Raw genomic sequence first — 6,000 nt, 5'->3', positions numbered from 1 at the left:
GGAACCATTTTTCTTCCTCATTTTTGAAAGATAGTTTTGTTGGATACACAGTTACACACCTTTTCTGCAACAGTTATTTTCCCTGTAAACTTGGAAGCTGGTTTCCTTTTACTTTTCTTTGTTCCTCCTTTATTTTCTGTTAGGAAGTCAGACTTCGGTCTGTTCACTGGAGTGTGTAGGTGGCCTTCTTTTAAGGTCTGTCTTGGTGTTTACTGCAGTTTCACTGCGATGGATCTAGGAGTGGATTTCTCCTTGCCCTGCATTGGGTTCACTTGTGCTTCCTTGTTCTGGAATTGGTGTCTTCTATCAGTTCTGGGAAATTCTCAGCCATCTCTTCCCCATTCTTCCCAGTGTTTCTTTTAGCAGCAACAATTAGACAGATTGACCTTCTCACTTGACCGTCCGCGTCTCCTGAGCTGTTTCTTCACCCCTTTCTGTGTGTGACATCCCTGGGACTTCCCTGACTCACTTTCCAGTCCCCTGATTCTCTCTCAAGCTGTGTTTACCTATGTTCAGCCCTCCCACTGCGCTGCATTCAGTGTGTTGTTCTTTGGGTCTATTTGTAGTTCATCATTTTCTAATTCTCTGTTCAGCTGTGTTTATCTGTTTAATCTTTCCAATGACTAAAATTTTTTCATGATTATATTTGTTCTATTTTATAGTTCTTTTCTTAATTTTTATATTCTTTATTATGTTTTCATTTTCCTATTTTGTGTCTTTAAACATACTAAACATGTCTCTTTTATCTCCTGCTTTTGCTGAGTCTTTATGGACCTAGTTCTGTTTGTTATTTGGGGTGATCTCTTTCTTGTATGTTTTGTGATTTTACAGAACCATATTATCATATTTGTATTTTATATAAATATATAAATAAATATATGTTTGACCTTGACCATGGAAATTCTCTGAGGCCTGGCTTGGGTTGTGTTCCTTTGGAGAAGATTTGTGTTTGCTTCAGGCAGATGCCTGGGGCACTACAGGTGCACTTCAAATGGTAATCGTTACTTTGCCATTTGGGGAACATGCAGAGTATAAAATTCATGTTCCAAACCCACAGCATGGCTGGCCAGTGCCACAGATTCCCAGGGGACCTAAAAAAACCCCCAACTTTCCCAGGACTAAGGCTGAGATGATTTCCTCCCTGGCTGAGGTTCGTGGAGGGTGTAGCCCTTGTTGTGTCCTGGCCTTAGGCTGGGGTCTCTGATCCACTCCTCTCTGTGTCCTGGGCATGGTGCCCTGTCCCTCTGGGCACAGAATACCTGTATCAGAGCCATGTTCGGCCCCAGGGAACCTGCAGCCTCTCAGACACAGGCCCCTGTGTTGTCTGCAGGCTTCCAGAATTCCCCTCCTTATTTGCAGGTTTGCCCTGGCTTCTTACTGTACTTTGCAGGGAGTAATCTCAGGATCTCAATCAGAATCTCCTGGGGAGCCTGTTAAAGGAGAGTCTTGGGCGCCACCTCCAGAGCCTCTGACTCAGAGCATCTGCGGGGCGGGGGGGGGGGTGGGGGGTGGGGGGGAGGAGGGAACCTGCATTCCCGACAAGATCTTAGGTGACGCCAATGCTGCTGCTGCTGTATGGAACACACCTGGAGGGCATTTACCTCTGATGTCCCCAAATACCTGAAGGACACAGCACGTACTTTTCAGGAACGGTGCGGTCACTCATCAGTGGTTTTCAATCAGGCTAATGTGCCTGCCTTAAAAGACACTATCACAGTGATTTACAAACTTGGGCACGATTAGAACCACCGGGATGCCTGATGAAAACACACACTATACCTGCCTTCCTGTGTCAATATGGTTTCCAAGAATCAGCTTTAGGGTTTACACAAGTCACTAATAATCGGGTTTTTTTTTTTAATGTAAATTGTTTTTCATTTATTCCTTCTTCCTGTTTTCCTTTTAGCTGTGTTTTCATGTCTTCCTAAATTCTTGGCTTTTATTATTTTTTGTTCAATAATGGAAACATTTAATCCTGCAGGTTTTTTTTTTTCTCCTCAAAGTCTTAGCTGAATCCCATAATTAAACATGACATTCCCTTCATCATTTTACAATTTAAATGCAGTATTTTTATTTCCTCTTTGACTCAAGACTTACTTAAGAGAATATTTCAAAAGTCTAATTATAAAATGCTTATTAATTAGAAGTTATATCACATTGCAGTTTGAGAATATAGTCCAAATATAAATACTGATATTTTTTGTTGTGTTTCAATAGATTGTCAATCTTTCTAAATGTTACATAGGACTCAAGAGGTATATTCTCAGGACTTCCCTGGTGGCGCAGTGGTTAGGAATCCGCCTGCCAATGCAGGGGACATGGGTTCGAGCCCTGGTCCGGGAAGATCCCACATGCCGCGGAGCAACTAAGCCCGTGCGCCACGACTACTGAAGCCTGCACGCCTAGAGCCCGTGCTCCGCAACAAGAGAAGCCACCGCAATGAAAAGCCCACACACCACAACGAAGAGTAGCCCCTGCTCGCCGCAACTAGAGAAAGCCCACGCGCAGCAACGAAGACCCAACGCAGCCAAAAATAAATACATAAATAAATTTAAAAAAGAAAAAAAGAGGCATATTCTCTGCCTGAATAAAAGTGATTAGAACTTATTTGCCTGCTCAGTAAATCGTAATCATCACAGTGCTCAGATTTTCTCTTTTCTTTCTGCCCCCTCGAGTGTCCTGAGTCCCCAGCTTTCTGCCTTGAGAGAGGGTCCAGCCCGTGATGCAGGCAGGGTGGCCGAGGCTGAGGCTGCCGGGCGGTCAGGGCGGGGAAAGTCGGACGCAGAAGGGCACCAGGCTGCTCCCGGTTCCCCCGGAGCCTGCGTGGCCGCCTGGACTCCGCCCCCCCCCACGACTCCCTGCTGCACGTCCCTGACTTCCCCACACCCTCCCCGCGCAGAGGCCGTGTGTCCTAGGCCTGCCCAGCTTCAGCCCTGCTTTCCCAGGGGCCGTGGGCCAGCTCTTGCCCAGAAAACCAGCAACCTTCTCCGCCACCCAGTGGAGAACCCCACCTTGCTCAGGGAGGTCTGACCACCCACCCCCCACCCCAGGTCTGTCCTGCTCTCCTGAGCCCTAGGGGCCCCTAGAGTTCTCTTTCCATTTTTATAGAGTCTCCCCTGCACTAGCTGATAAGGCTTTACTTTCTTTATATTGAACTTCCCCTGCTTAAATTACGGTGTGATTTCTGTCTGATTGGATCCACATCAAAACTTGAAAAATAAGAGCGAATTAACCCCAAAGCAAGCAGCAGGAAGGAAATATTAAAAAACAAGAGCCAAAATGAGTGAAAGTGAAAAGAGAAAAACAACGGAGAAAAATCAATGAAACCAAAACCTGGTTCTTTGAAAAGGTCAATAAAATTAACGAATCTTCAGCCTAAGGAGGAAGAGGAACAGGGGCAGGAGAAATAATAAGTTGCCAATATCACGGATGAAAAAAGGGACATCGTTACAGCCCCTACAGACTTCTAAGGGAATATTACACACAACTTTGTCCTCATAAATTCTGTAACTTAGAAGACCACATTCCTTGAAAGATACAAACCACCAAAGCTCATTCAAGGGAAAAGTAAACTGGATAGTCCTGTATCTATTAAAGAAATGAAATTCATACTTAAAAACAGTGCAGAAATAAAACTCCAAGCCTAGATGGCTTCCCTGGTAAATTCCACCAAATATTCAAGGGAGAAATAACCCAAGTCTACACACTTTCAGAAGCAGGAGAAGGAATCACTTCACACCCATATTATGCAGCCGTCATTACTCTGATAAGAAAACCAGACAAAGACACGCCAAGAAAACTTTAGAACATGCCTCATTAACGTAGACCCCAAAATCCTCTTTAACTAGCAAATTGAATGCAGCAATGTCTAACAAGGATAGTATATCATGACCAAGTGGGGTTTATCCCAGGAATCAAAGGTCAGTTCAACACTTTAAAAAATCAACATAACTTACTATATCAACAGAGGAGAGGAGAAAAGCCATGTGGTTACCTCAGTAGATACAGAAAAAGCATATGCTAAACCACCACAGCTTTTCGTAATAAAAACTCTGAAAATTATGAATAGCACAGTGTACTACTTTCTTAACTCAAACAGGGTATCAAAGTAACTTCCAGGTAACATATCAATGGTAAACCGTTGCCCCCTTTGTAAACAAAGTAAGATCACCCACGACAAGCATTTCTACATAACACGGTGTAGTAGATCCTGGCTAATGCAATGAGGCAAGGGATAGAAAAAAATGATAAACATCAGATTTGATGAAGTGAACTGTCACGTGATTGTGAGAAGAGTAAATCCAAAATAATCTACCAACTATTAGAATTAATAGCAAATTTAGCAAAATTCAAATAGCAAATTTAGCAAAATACCTTATTTCAAGACTTAATAGAAAGCTACAGTCATACAGAGAGTGTGGAACTAGTGATCAATGGAACAGAACGTAGAGCTTAGAAATAGACCAGCATATACACAGCCCCTGATTTATGACATAAGAACAACTATAATTCAGAAGGGAAGGATGCACTTTTCAATCAAGGGTTCTACAGTAACTGGATATTTGTAAGAAGAAATGAACCTTGCCCTCACACCATACATAAAACTAATTTGAGGTGGCTCATATATCTAAACATAAAAGTTCAACCGTAAAGTTTCTAGAACATATAAGAACATCCTCGTACCCTTGGGCTAGACAAAGCTGTCTTAAATAAAATGCAGAAGACGCTAACCATTAAAAAGTGATAAATGAGATAATTAAAACTGCAAACTTTTGTTTGTCAGGAGACATTATTAAGAAAATAAATAGGCAAGCCCACAATCTGGGAGACGTCATTTGTAATGCATATGCCTGACAAAGAATTTATACCCAGAATATCCCACAAACAAGTAAGAAAAAGGAAAACAACCCGATTCAAAAACAAGCAGAAAACCCTGAGAAAACCATAATTCAAAAAGAGTCATGTACCAAAATGTTCATTGCAGCTCTATTTACAATAGCCAGGACATGGAAGCAACCTAAGTGTCCATCAACAGATAAATGGGTAAAGAAGACGTGGCACATATATACAATGGAATATTACTCAGCCATAAAAAGAAACGAAATTGAGTTATTTGTAGTGAGGTGGATGGACCTAGATAGAGTCTGTCATACAGAGTGAAGTAAGTCAGAAAGAGAAAAATACCGTATGCTAACACATATACATGGAATCTAAGGAAAAAAAAAAAGGTCATGAAAAACCTAGGGGCAAGACGCGAATAAAGACACAGACCTACTAGAGAATGGACTTGAGGATATGGGGAGGGGGAAGGGTAAGCTGTGACAAAGTGAGAGAGTGTCATGGACATATATACACTACCAAACGTAAAATAGATAGCTAATGGGAAGCAGCTGCATAGCAGAGGGAGATCAGCTCGGTGCTTTGTGACCACCTAGAGGGGTGGGATAGGGAGGGTGGGAGGGAGGGAGACGCAAGAGGGAAGAGATATTGGGGATATATGTATATGTATAACTGATTCACTTTGTTATAAAGCAGAAACTAACACACCATTGTAAAGCAATTATACTCCAATAAAGATGTTAAAAAAAACACAAACAAACAAAAAACAAGCAGAAAGATAACTCTCAATTTCTGGTCCTTCCTGGAAGGAGCTTGGAGTCGTCACTCCGTCCTACGACAGGTAAAAGGCTGAACAACCTGAAACCAACACCTCTTCTTAGACCCGTCCCAGCGGGGGGAGGCCACAGGACAGACGCCGACCCCGAGCGGGAAACGGGCCGTCCACACAGAGAATCACGACTTACCGGAGAGAAAGCTCCAGGACGCCAGCACCGGGCAGGGAGGCCTGTGCCGTAACTGACTCAGTGCCGGGGGCGCACGTGGACCCTTCTGGGCGGTGGTGACTCCAGGGGACTCCGTCCAGGGTCCCCACGCTTGTGTGAGCTTTACCTCCACGAGCCTCGCCAGCTTCTCAGAGTGAATGCCTGCTAAGAGCCCCCC

The sequence above is a fragment of the Eubalaena glacialis genome, chromosome 13 (assembly GCF_028564815.1).
Source record: "Eubalaena glacialis isolate mEubGla1 chromosome 13, mEubGla1.1.hap2.+ XY, whole genome shotgun sequence".
In the NCBI taxonomy this organism is placed as follows: domain Eukaryota; kingdom Metazoa; phylum Chordata; class Mammalia; order Artiodactyla; family Balaenidae; genus Eubalaena; species Eubalaena glacialis.
The sequence above is the reverse complement of the archived record's forward strand: the minus strand, read 5'-3'. Positions refer to the sequence as shown.